The 14,357-nt window shown below is 43.0% G+C and overlaps 1 protein-coding gene across 1 annotated transcript in view; it reads right to left on the bottom strand.

The window, feature by feature from the left end:
• plxna4 (plexin A4) overlaps positions 1-12,925 on the bottom strand; it is a 233,721-nt gene extending 220,796 nt beyond the window's left edge. The window contains 1 exon segment of the mRNA XM_034074985.2: positions 12,485-12,925. The gene's annotated coding sequence lies outside the window, so the exon portion shown is untranslated.
• Between the last annotated feature and the right edge of the window lie 1,432 nt (positions 12,926-14,357).

Here is a 14,357-nt window from a genome sequence, read left to right on the forward strand (position 1 = left end):
GTGGAGTGGAGGTTGTATGCATGGGGGGAGGGGGCTAGTGAAGCACTTGACTATGGAAAGAAGACACCAGCAAGAAAGGGAGGAGAAAGGAGGTTGTATGATAAATGTCCAAGCAAAAAAGGTATTTTAGATGTCTTCCCTTGGGTTTAAAGTCACCCGCCAAACTACAAGAGGTAGCAATTATTAGTGCCATTAATCACAAGTGTGCTTTTCCTGCTTTAACATGCCAAACTGTCCTTTAGCAGGACTTGCAGACATACAGGCAGACACAGAACCCTCCCATACACAAATACATGTTCACACACAAGAGCCCAGAGCCTAAGGGAAGGGTGCAGAAGAGTTGGATAGCTGGGGTCTGGGTTGAAACAAGCCCAGAGACTGCTGGCACCTTGAGGGAAAGCACATGTACATTCTCACCATTTGAATACTTTCAGATCTTAACCCTTGGCATCATGGACATAGAATTGAATAACAAATGTGCACGGCATGTATTTGAATGTGGCTACAGAGAAAGAACAAAGGCGTCCACGGAACCATCAACAGTCCCACAGCAGCATCAGTGTTGCACGACATAAATGTATTTTGTGTATCTGAAAACGCAGAATGTTTCAAGACAGCTATTAGTCACCACTCCATCCCTTTTTAGAGAACTGAAATGATTTCCACAAATGCCATTTACCATATGTGAATCAATCGTCTCCTTGTATGATTGACACTTAGATTTGTCAAGTGCTGCCATTAACATTCAGTTATACTTAAATCACTCTTGACAGCAAGACCTTATGACACTTATGCATGGTGTATATTTCCAACCTGTTACAGCGTGTTTGTTGTGAGGAAAAAAAACATCTCCATTTGCCAAAATAACTGCTTCTCGACGCACTCGATGGCTTCATCGGGTTTTCTGACTATTGATCAGCGACCACCGTGCCGTTTTCTGGTTTCTTTTTGATTTATTTTCCAGTTTCTCTCTCTACATCCCTTTCTGATGACCTGTCTGTAACCGCTGCTTTCCTTCCCTACTGTTGCAGAACAGAGATAAAGCAGACTTGACCTCAGAGATTAACTTCTAAGACAGGAAAGCTTGATTATTTAGGAGGCTTTGTGTGATTAGAACAAAACGTTTCTGCTGCTTTCATTTTTCTCTGAGTGATCCCCCACTCTGTTTTTACACTTTTTCTGTAATTGTGTCTTTGAGGTGTCTGTGAAGATGGGCACAGTATTTAATGTGCAAAATGTGCGTGTGTGTGTGTGTGTGTGTGTGTGTGTGTGTGTGTGGTGTGTGTGTGTGTGTGTGTGCGTGTGTGTGTGTGTGTGTGTGTTCAGTACAAAGGATAGGGGATAGACTATTGGACAAAAACTGCTATATTAAGCCATCCTATCTTATCCCATTCCATCACACACACTGTCACACGCACACACATACACACGACATAGATGAGCACAATGCACATCTGTGCAGAGGTTGATTTTGTTAGCTCAATGCGAATGGATTACAGCTTTCCCTTATAATCCGTAGTGGTGATGAAGAGGAGTCTTAAAGATCTCCTGGTTTACTACGCACAGCTGGAATGAGGTCAGTCCACTGGCCTGTAGTGCCCTCAGACATTGTGATTACCTCTGCCAAGGAGGTTGTGTTTTCGGTCTGGTTTGTTGTCTTTTGTCAGCAGGATTATGGAAAAACTATTGTTCCGATCTTACTGGAAATTGGAGAAAAGGGGTTGCATTAAGCAAAGAAGAACCCGCTCAATTTAGGAGTGGATCTGAATTAAAGGGTGCATACATTAGGCATTTTTAATTATTATATGGCCGCCTTCTTGGTGAGTTAGAAGACTGGGCAAAATAAAAGATGAACCAATATAATACAATGCCATCCAAAACATTAACACACTGAGGCCTCACATGGTTTAAGAAACATGTGACCCTATTTCCATCTGCCCTTTCAGAAAATAAATATGTTAGACGTCTTCATGGTCTCATAACCCTCCATTGTAAATGACCTTGGTATAGGCCATATAGGATAGATGGAGCATGTGGGACATGCTAGTGAAGACAGCATGTCTGCACCTGCAAAGACTAGCAGCCCTGCAGTAATGGTCTCAGACAACTGAAAATGTAGCAGTTTGACAGGATGAGACAAGAGTGCCTTTCCGGCGGCTGAAATATCCCACTTTTAAAACACATTCAGCAAATGGTGCTACATTATAACTAGGCCTACTGCCTGAGCAAGAGCAAAGACGGAGAGGCAAAAGAAGAAACAGCTGGCACCAATGAGCGGAAACGGAGAAGTGGATGTGTCATTTCCTTAAAAGGTCAAAGTGAAAATCCAATTGAAGATTTGATGCTTTCACAAAGTGCATAGACAGTCAAATAACACTAACACCATTACCATAAGAAATGATCGTGATTACGAATGGGATATTCAGGCTTCTTCCCGTATTAAGTATCTTTACACTCCATTCCAATCATTTTTAAACGTCACTAATGTGCACACTTTCACAAAAACATTATGTCATTCTTATACTGTCTAACGAGGACATGATGTATCTATCTAAGCTACTAAAACTAATGTTGGCATGATGCCATAATAGGTAGTAATTGCCAATAATTGTTAATGATTACAGTTAAGAGATTCCTTTGGGCTTGTTGTGAAAATGTTGACAATGTTAATATTTCATTTAAGAGGGAATGATGCAACATTGGGAATTTAAACCAAATACATGCCTAATAATGCCATACATAAACAAACCCAATGCCAATGAAGTTGGGCTGTAGTGTACATTGTAAATACAAACGGAATACAATGATTTGCAAATCCTTTTCGACCTATATTCAATTGAGTACACTGTGTGTGTGCTAGTCTGCCATAGATCTGCACCACAGGCCGAATATCAGCGTTGTACTCGGTCTGTGATGTCCTAGGGCACAAAGAGGCATCTGAGAGAAGGAGGGAAGAGCGGCCTAGTGGGACGAGGGCCATGATTAAATGATTCACACCCTCATAAATCCACACGGTCATCATTCTGGATGAAGCTGCAGACACATTCACATGTTCTATCACTTACACACATGCACATTACAAACCATAGGCAGTGAACAGCATCGCAGACAAGACAATCCCCACTGCTACAGGGTCCATTTGGCCTTGTATCCACACATCATACTGCCCACAACAGAACACTCACCATAACTTGTTTTCAGCCTCTGTGTCACAAGGAGCTAAGTTACGGATTGCACTGTTGTGCAACAATTGAATAGGGTTGAAAAACCGCTTTGGTCTACAGCTGCTGTAATTGGCTGTTTGTTATGGGGGCGGACTTTCCCAGGTTTGACAGAGAGCCACTTCATAGAAACAGATCAGTCATCAGCTGTGGGGTTTGTACCCATGGGAAGCGTTTTGCTACAGAACAGTTTGTATTATAATGTAGGAAACAGCCAATGCAAATAAGGTCAACACATAAGTATTGATTAATTATATACAAATATACTTAACAATAACACAAGGCGCAATGTGGTTGTAAGAGTTGCTGAATAGTCATAATACATGTAGATTTGAAAGAGTTTAAAAAACACCGGGTACTCCAGTGAAGTCCTTCCCTTCAAACAGAAGGAACCTATACAGCAGAGACAGCATGGAATTGTAAGTTGAAGGCACGTAATGAGGGTGCATACATGGCCGAGAATATTCTAGTAACAGTTCATCATTTAAAGTAATCATTAAGACAAAATCAAAAGGCAATTGATGAAACTGACAGTTTGATATCAAAACTATAATGTACACTACTGAACTTACAAGAAGAACATCCTTGAACATCAGAATATGTGCGAGTCATACACAAACTGAGTTCAGGTTTCCTCTCCATTACATGCTTTTCCACAGCTCCTCCCTCACTCCCCAGTTTCATTACCCTCACACCTTCCTTCTCTCCCTGGAGCTCCTGTAAGCCTATGGCATACACACATCAGACATGCTTTCTACCCTGCCGACAGTCACAGTGGCAAGTGAGAGGATGCAAATTGTTATCCAGCGTTCCACCCCTCCTCTCTCTTCCTCCCTCTATATAAATCAAATTAAATAAAACTTCAAACATCGCAAAATAAACTGGTCAGACTACTGCTTGACCTTTCATCTAGAACCCACCTCACCTCTGCCCACTTTGACAACCTAGCATGGCTCAGAGTAGACGACAGAGTACAGCTACTTGCAATGGGCCTGGTCTACAAGATCCACTACACCTCTATGGTACCCATGTACATGTCAAAGTTCTTCCCACAGGTCAAGGAATACCACGATCATAACACCAGAGGGAGCTCCACAAATCATGTGAAGCCCAGATGTGGCACAACAAAGGGGGAATACACGTTTCGAAATTATGCCACATCAAGGTGGAACGCTCTTCCCACAACTGTAAAGGAAAGTAAAACTATACTTTCCTTCAAAACCTCTCTTAAAGAGCACCTTCGGGGGAGAGCATTGCAAAACTGACCCCGGTAATGGTACAAATCTCAACCTGTCGTCCAATGGACAGCTTCCCCCCCCCATCTATGTATATACTCGCATTCTAGACTCTGTTACTAACTGTATACCTGTAGACTTGGTATGTCTTAAGTGTCCGGTTAGGATGTATTAGAACGAAATATAAGCAATATAAGCAATCGGTATGTAAAAAACCACATGTATGTAAATTGTAAATAAGCCATCTGTATGTCAAATATGTCTTATATGTCTTAAATGATATGATGAATTGGAAATGGGGGACCCTGATGTAAACAAGACGAAAGTCTTTCTCTGGTCTGCATCCCCTTAACAATTGTATGTTTCGAGCTGTACTGTACTGTACCCAATATACAAGCTGTTAATACACTTTTCAATCAATCCTCCTCTTCCTCTGCTTTCGTCTCTCCACAGTTGGTCATGGCTGTTTTTAGATTTAGATTTTCTGCAAGCTTTACTTTATCACATTGCTTTTTCCAGGGACAAGGAGAAAACCCACACACACATACACACACACTATAACTATCTGGTAGTCAAGTAGTTAACCAACACAAAATCAGTCAATGAACATTTTGATATTTCTTTAAGCAAAAGTGAATTGACCTGTTCCATCTTCTGAAATGTGCCTTTCTATGTTGGTACATACAGATTACATAACAGAATATCATGTAAATAATGTTTCTGTTGCTCAGAAGAATGTAGTATGACCACCAAACACTAGATCAGTCTTTCAAAAATAGAGCAGAACAACAGGATATCAGTGTGGAGTATGTCAACAACGATAGGAAACTTTCTCCCACTGGAGATAACAATGGGGTAAGCAAAAGGCCAAATGTCCATCACAGTATCAACACATCAGGTACCTTTAGTGCCTCGTGCTATTGTTCGAGGCAAGCGTAGCAGTAAAGACAATTCTGTTGAGGGGCTCCCAGTTGACAAACCATGTTGCCATAGGAACACTGTTAGTTGCGTGGGTGGCAGGTAAGGATGCTGTGTGTCGCTATAGCAGAAAGATTGAATAGGTCTTCCCTACGCTGAGCAGCAATGCAAGCTTGGCAGGGAGTTCTCAGCAATCAGTTGGTACAGTTCTCAGTCCAAAGTATTTCCACAACAGGGGGGGTATTATGATATCAATCAAAACATGTGTTAGAGCTGAGGGATGATATCATGTGTGAATAGATAATGAAGTTGATCTTTCATCAGTTTTGGGAGAGACAGAGAGGTTTGCTGGGATGTCAAAACGTTCCCATCAGTTATGAAAGTCCTAAGCTTAACCGGAATAACAAACGAGTCACGATTTTATCGAGCAGAAACCTCCCCGCAGCAATTGGCGAGATTTGGGTCTGGCTAAGAGTCAATCACTCCATTCAAAAGCCATTCCAAATCCCATCCAGAGAAAAAGAAAAATACTCAAGAAACACAAAATCCTAAACTCAAGAGGGAGTAGCACACAGAGAGAAGAATTACACGAAAACCCAGTGTAAGCCTTGTTAAATCTCCCTGTAACATCCCAACATTATGCTGCTCGACTATGATACTGTATATCCAGAGGGGGAGGGAGGGGGGAGACAGGAGAAGGTGGATTGATGTAGGGTTGGTATTACAGTAAAGCAGATCCTTCCCCCACTGCCTTCTGGCTAAAGCACAGCAGGGGTCCTCCCTGAGCCCGCTGTTTCACAATTACTGTGGCAACACTGCATACTGATGCCCCCTGACACCACTGACACTCTGAGCACACAGGAAGTGTGAGAGAGGGGACAAGAGACAGAGTGTGTGCCTGTGCGGCTGACAAAAGTGGTGAGACATATCATTAACTTTAATGCGTCACCGCAACAGAGGATCCCTGCTGCTAGGAGACACTATTATACTGTAAAAGTATAGTAATCATCAAACATAGAAACACACTCGGTGTATTTAACAGTTAACACTACTCTGATCCATTCCTACAGGGTCTTGAAACACAGGAGCACTGCACCTCAGGAAGGACTATGTTACAGATAGAGTTGTGATATGGCAGAATTTGTCATGGTATTTTTTTCACAGCAAACCAAAATGACAAAAATAAATCTTCTCCTAAAATCTTTTATCACTGGGACTAAGGAGAGATTGTGCTTTGAGTGGTCAGAAAGCGTTAGAACACACTGACCTCTTTTAGCACTTAGCGCCATCAGCACCTATCCCCCTTTCGAGTTGAAGCAAGTTCACCTTTTCTCAGATACAGCGCTCACCATGACGCTCCAGGTTCCTCAAGGTCAAAGTAGCAAGTGGAAGGTCAAGAGCGTTCATATGACTGTCAACCAATGGCATTAACCTCTACTTCTTCTCCTACAGTATGTTGACAGTGTTGCAAGTCCTCCTGCTGAAGATGTTGACCGGTGGATTTAGTCATAATAGTACAACAGATTAATAATACAAATGTTATCAAAACATGCTTTGTTCCTCAAATTGAAATGTGCTACTCAAAAGGAGGTGTCTGTCCTGAACAGAGATACTGTGGTTTAAAAGCCATAAACAACAGAGATCATATGTCGGTTGTAGGTCGCATGATTATTAAAGAAAGCTTTGAGGTATCGTCTGATATGGATGAATCGAATGCATGCGTACTTAAGCATGCGCGCCCATGCGTCTCTGCGATAGACGGGGTGAAAACAGAATTGGGGGCCTAATCCTCGCGTGGACTTAAGGCGTCAGTGCGGGAGCAAATGAGAAATAGAGGGGGGGGGGGGGAAATGCCCCAAGACCCTCTGCAATTTCCTCATCATTTCATGCATCTGAAACAAAACTAATTTACTGCTTTTCATGCTTGGCTGCACACACAAACATAAAAGCCAATATGCCACAGTGTGTCACCTGCCGCTGCATCAAAGAGAGCTGTTTATACATCACGGCTCCATATGAATCATAGAAACGCTTTATATAGCCTTATCAAAAGGAGCAGCATGGTAACACCACTTCCTCCTGATTCCCATCTAAAAGCGTAATCATCCAATGTCTCCGTTCCACTGTCTATCCTGCCTCAGAGGTCACTCCAATGTCACAACAGTCGGGATTGTTTTGCCCAACCTCACACAGACACAGCACACAGATAAAGTTATGTGCTTGGCAGCTTAGAGAGAGGCAGAGAGATATGGAACGAGAGAGCTGGAGGCAGAGAGAGTCAGCGGGAGAGAAGGGGTAGATGAAGAGGAGCATCAGAGAAGGCTGGAGGGAGAACATAAAAGTGGTGCAACTGTGTTATATAGTTGCGTACATGTATTGGGCCCCATTATAAAAGGCACGTGACAGCTTAATAGGACTCTAGCTGCCAAGATGAAAAAAGTGGCGTTCTGAACAGCAGGAAGTGCGCGCACACACACACACACACACACCCATAGATTCTCTGTAGGCGTCACACATATGCTGAGTAAACTATTCAGAGGAGAACAAAGGTTCTCATTAAATTGGATCCTGTGACGCGTATTGATTTCTCTCCATAGAATTCACAACGCCTATTGTTCGCCGATCCTCACTTCAGATCTCGACTGTCATTGCTGTAGCAATATGTAGCTCTGTGGTGCGTTACCAAAGGCTTCATTACATACGTGTAAGCAATTACTCTTTTAACGTAGCATAGAATCCCTCCTCCCTTCAAAATGAAATGTTGATCAAAACCATCAAGCCAGCAGTCAGTGATACCGTCTTTCTATAATGAAGTGTATAACAGACTTTAAATCGTACATTGCAAGTTTGAAGCCAAGGTCAAGTCCATACAGACAAGATAAAGACTTCTGTGCGGTAAGCTAAGGTCTACAACTGTAACTGAATGGCTACAATTTTAAAATGTTATTCCAATTACACAATAAGGTGTTAAAGCTCATTTCTCACCCGTAACCAAAAATATTATGACTTTCTGACAAATAACAACGCACCCCCCAACATTTATATTTTCACGTTTGTGTTAGCCCTGCAGCCATTGTTAAAATCAGCCTGTACGGTCCTAAAATATGGGAGAGCGATTATGGTGTGAAGAACAGTTGGAGACACGGAAATACAATTTGCAATCTTCTCTGTGGTGTTTGGTGGCATGGAAGGGGAGGGGGGCTAATTGGACACTAGCCTGCGTCTGGTAGGCCTGTCACAGCCCGGAGGGGTTTTTAAGTGTGTGTGTGTGTGTGTGTGTGTGTGTGTGTGTGTGTGTGTGTGTGTGTGTGTGTGTGTGTGTGTGTGTGTGTGTGTGTGTGTGTGTGTGTGTGTGTGTGTGTGTGTGTGTGTGTGTGTGTGTGTGTGTGTGCACGTGTGTGTGCGTGAGTGTGTGTGTGAGAGAGAGAGAGAGAGAGAGAGAGAAAAAGAGAGAAAGCAAGCAACAGAAAAAGAGAGAAAGCGAGCAACAGAAAAAGAGAGAAAGCGAGCAACAGAAAAAGAGAGAAAGCGAGCAACAGAAAGAGCATGAGAACAAACAGAGAGCTCCATTCAGGTCTAATCCACAGACACATCATTCAGTCTGACATGACGATACATCTCTGTGACCAGAGTATTCATATCGGGCCTCAATCACAGATGCATCATTCACACACACACACACACACACACACACACACACACACACACACACACACACACACACAGACACATAAACACACTTCTGCTGAGTCCTGCCCAGGCATCTATATCCCGATGGAGAATCCCTCTAAGATCTCACTTCATATTCATTCAGTTTACCTCCCTTGACTTGAACACATTGCAAAGATTTCCTATGGAGCTTGTTCTTGTAAGTCCACCACCTCCAACATGTAATGAATGTCTTAACTGCCAAGGTTAGAGTGAGAGTTTATCCATTAGCAAGCCATAATATTGACAGGGCCGTGCTCTCCCGGTCCAAACTTCCGCCTTGTAGCCGTAACATTGGCCGCCAGACAGGGGGTAGTATGTCAATGTGAGGTGCTTACAGGCCGATAAAGGCTGCTGTTCCAATTCCTATAGGCAGGCTTGATGGACAGCACGCGGGCAGAGAGGGCAGGGGAGAGTCGTAAGTGAGAGAGGGAGATTGAATAGTGCCAAGCTTTTAAGAGTTTTGAACTCAGATGGAATTTGGTGAAAGGACAAGGAAGCAAGATGAGATAGGATTATCCAACTGCTCAGGGACTACATGTTTTCCCCTTGAGACCTTGAGCAGCAGAACACAGCACAAACATATTTCAAAAGGACTGACACTGCAGACTGCAACATTCAGGAATGTGTACACATCAACATTGAAAGCAGACGCTCACACATCAGTCTAGCTGCCCAGCTAGCCACAGTCAGGTTGACCCAGACAAGCAAGAACACTTCTCACTGCAGTGAAAACAATTTGCCCTGCGAGGGACCTACTGTAGTTCACCTCACAATTGCAAGCCACACACAGTTAAGCAGCAGCTTAGAACTTACCCATCAACCAACAGTATCTAATGTTTTGCTGTCAAGTTTGTTTTCAGCTGTCTGTCAAATAACCGTCAGAGTGACTTGAGTGCCAATGCAGATTATCTCAACTAAGAATGATATCCAATCGTTTCAATGTTTGTCCCTACCACCCAGAAACACATAAACATATGATAATGCAATACAAAAAACGATGCAAAAGAACATCTGCGTAAAGATGATTGTATTATTGTCTTTTGATTTATTTTCCAATATACACTAAATCTAAATTGATGTCAAAGAACACCATGTATATGAAATCAATATCCACTATACTGGCCTGTGAAGCAATACTGCCCCTCATGGTGTTTCCAGGATATAGCCTCATCCCTTAAGGCATGCTCTGAGTGTGCACTAAGCACAAGTATGAAATTGGGATAATAAAACAAAAACAACACAGTATCATCCCAGTATTTGTAGTACATCTGGGAAACAACAATAAGACAATGGTGTACATTAAGCAAAGATTTAAAGCAAAGAGCGTTACGAGGGTAACACTGAATTGATGCATTGAGTCTGGAGTGCAGGTGGGTAGGGGGAGGAACAAACCGGCAGAGGGGCTCAGAGTACGCAGTGTGACTGCTGTACTGGGAATCTGCATTTTGCATATATAGGCTCGAGCAGCTGTTTTCTGTGCATGAGGTGCAAGAGAGGGTGGGAGGAAGGGAGACGCAAGAGAGAGACAAAGTAAGTCCCTGACTCCAAAAATGGCATTTCATGTCGTCTACATCGCACTTCCCGGGTTGAAACTGCAGTGTGTGCTGAAGAGCCTGCACTGTGACTTCCCTTGCTTACATGTCTAGAAATCAGCTCAAACTCCAACACACATTCCCATTATCAAGTATCAAGGACCCTGATTTCAGTAGATGACAGATACGCTGTGCCAAAGGGGATGATCAACCTTCAAGGCACAAATACAATGTAGGCAAAAACCAAATTCCTAAAAATAAATAAGAAACTGATTCCAGAACAAATGCATTGTATTCAGACAGTGTTGACCGTCAGACTCTTAAACATTCAGCACTTCATCATTGCTCATCATCAGTCCATTGGCTTACTCTATGTGGTATGACACAAAAAGAGGGAATACAGCAGAACATTCCAATCAAGAACAAAGTTATACATGTGAGTGCCGTCAATTCAAATACATCCAAATTGCTTAAGAAATTCAATGTCACAACGTTTTTTTTACGATAATGAAGTACACAGACTCACACACAAGGTTTCCGAGCAACATCCATTCATATCATCAATCTGTACTAACAGTAAAACACACACAGCATGTGACCACAATGGATGCTACAGTAACATCAGGTAGGCTAATACAGTCCACTGACTTGAGATAAAGTTGCATTGAACTCAGTAGCTAGCCTTATTGCATCCCACAGAGATTGAGTCCTTGTACATATTAAAATCAAATGTGTTCTGTTAACTTGAGGGTTCCTCAAGTCAACATTTCCCCGGAGCATTCCGTCTGACACATTGGTCAAGTGCAGCAGCTTTGAGAATAGACTGCGTCCCTGTGATCATGAAAGCCACACGGGGTAAATGTGCCTGCTTAAGGTCATTTTGCTTCACACAAAGATGCGTTTTCTATTAACGAAACACAGAAAGGTAGTAGCCTACTATCAAATTAAAAATAATGTATGTGCCGCCATAGAGATTTCTAAACATATAGATATACACTGGCTACAATGAGATGTCCAAAAAGCAGAAATAGGTGAACAAACCCATTTAGACCCATTTCTAAACCCATTTAGAAAACGCTACTGTGAACAGACTACCATGCTTGAATAGTTTCAGTTTACAAAAAACATCCCAGCGTGGATCCCTAAAGATTCAGGATATCATCCAACACGGCATGGAACTTTTCAAAAAACAAAACATGCTGTGTTCAATCGAATTCCAAAATGCTTTACCTGTTATATTTTACCATGGTACGTGATTTACTAATCTTTGTTATAAAAAAAAGTACTACAATATCATATCGGCTAGAGTAAATGTCATCATGTCCAAGATTTAAAACCGAGGTGTCACTAAAATCGCAGTCCGAGTCCACAGGCCACTATATGCAAGTCCTACGCACTGGGTTCTTCCCCTAAACCACTGCGTAAATCCGACACGGAATCCCCGACACATATTTAAGTGTTAACCTTCAGAGTTAACGCTGCAAGAGGAACAAGTACAATTTGGGCATGCTGCTCTTTCTGGCTTACAGTGGATGAAGGGCATAAAGAAACCTGAAAACGGAGGGAATCCAGTCGATAAAGGGTCCCAAGTTAAGAGACATAGTAGCCTATGTCGTTAAGATGTTCAGTAATTTCCCCCGGGGCTAGTAGTACGATCCGAATGGACAGGTTCCGTATGAAACCCGCCCGATTGCCGGAGTGCGCAGAGCGGGCATGGTGCAGCCAGAGCAGGTGCAGCACGCCTCCCTAGTCACCTGGCTGGTGCAGTGGTAACCTCACTCCCAAAACCTGGCTATAATGGCAATAAAGCAGAAAACAAATAGTCCTGGCTGTACAAACTAACGCCGTGACAAGCCTCTTTTCTTACCTGTAATCAATGCAGATATCACTTCACAGCCGCAGCGACACTGCGGATAAGAGACACGTCCAGAGCAATCCCCAACTCCTCTTACTCCCCCCAAAAAAAGAGAAATGCTTAAAATAACGTTATATCCTGATCAAACGTCTTGTCCACTTTAAAATCCCCGGTAGAGGTGTAGTTAGAGGGCGATTCCTGCACAGGAAAAAATAAATTGCCGCAGACTTCCAGGGGCATCGCCGATCAGCAGGACCTTACTACGCCGCTCTGAGCGCTCTGAGACCCGGGAGCTCCACTTCCCATTCCCCGGCGAGGATACACTTTGTATGCCGTTGGAAAAGCCACTGCGCCGTATGGGATACCGCAGGAGCCTGTTCTTGTGTGCGTGCGTGTGTGTGCGTGCATGTGTGTGCGTGCACAGAGCGGGTGTGTATCGATGTGACTCGGTGCGGTGTTCCTGCTCAACTGATGTGCTGAGGGTGCTGCAGCGGAGTGCGAATGGGAAGGAGGGAGTGCGGGAAGGACGGAGATAGAGAGAGGGGCTGCCTCGGAGTTTGCAGCCTCTCCGCGGATCTTCAGGCTCGGGAGGGACCGAGTACTAGATGGCGCTTTGCCCGTTGCAAAAGGCGACTGTTTTCAACATGGTTCCTGCGTCGTCTGCAGTGACAGGGGGGCTGTGTTTGGGTTACATTTGTAAGTCCTTGGCAACTACCCTAAAGAGGCTTTTGCGCATTAATGAGCACGATACAAAACAACAAACCATGTATTACCATCATGTTTATGATCTAATTTCCTAGGAAATTACAGCAAAACTGAGAGAATTCCACTGTGCAGTTTCATGTGAGTTTTAGTGTAAGCACCTTTAAACAACTTTTAAGAAGTTGATTTTCAAGTTTACCAGCTCCACCCTTTGGTGGATATTATTCACCCGAAAAAAAAAATATGACAGATATGAGCTTAAATGAAGCTTATGCTTTGTTAAAATAGAGGTTTATGTAATGCATTCATCCCATTGAGAATGGGATTTGGCAAAGCCAAAGGGGAATTTACTATACGCTACAATACCGGGGTGAAATGATCAGATCATCGGATTTGAATATCTAATCGCAGGATCATTTAAAGATGGAGATTTGGCAACACTGAACATAATTACGACACTTGCATAGTTGTAGGGGATTATAATCTGCATGTTTCTTCCTTGATGATCTTTTAACATGCTCCAGGAGTGCATCCTCCCCCCACACATTTGAAGCAATTAATATTCTAAATGTCCTAATTATGTAATCGTGTCTTCTTCAATGATATAAGTAGCGTGGGGGGTACGGGAATAATACCTGTTTTCATAAAATAGTCTACCAAGCCTACTTCTCTTCATATGAAGAAAATTGAAAGCAAATCCATCCCCATTGACTTAATATTGCGTACAATATTGAAGCCATGTTGTGGTCTATTTGAGCCCTTATCCATCTCAAAACATAGGCCAACTTTCAAACGTTCTTACAAAAAGCAATTGAATCAGTCACTGACAGGATGAAAGGTTTGGGGATTTTGCAATGTGCTCAATGAAAACAAGTGACGAGAGAAAAACATGTGCATGCGATTGCAACCCCTGACAATTTATTCTCTATGTCTCAGAGAAGTAGTGTGCGCTCGGAGGGGTCTATTGTATCGGGGGTATCCGTGCCTGCTGCAGCATCCTCTCTGCCTCCCTCCCTTCCCCTCCCTTTCTCCCTCCCAGGTTCTTTGCTTTGAAACACTGCATCAGAGCCCCACCTACAGGCCAATTGAACCTTACAGCCCGACACTGACACATACAAATCCATACAAGTGCCATAATTGTCTGTTCATGGCCACAATTCATAGTCATTTTTTCTAGAATTTA

This window comes from Pseudochaenichthys georgianus, chromosome 23 (assembly GCF_902827115.2).
Source record: "Pseudochaenichthys georgianus chromosome 23, fPseGeo1.2, whole genome shotgun sequence".
Taxonomy (NCBI): domain Eukaryota; kingdom Metazoa; phylum Chordata; class Actinopteri; order Perciformes; family Channichthyidae; genus Pseudochaenichthys; species Pseudochaenichthys georgianus.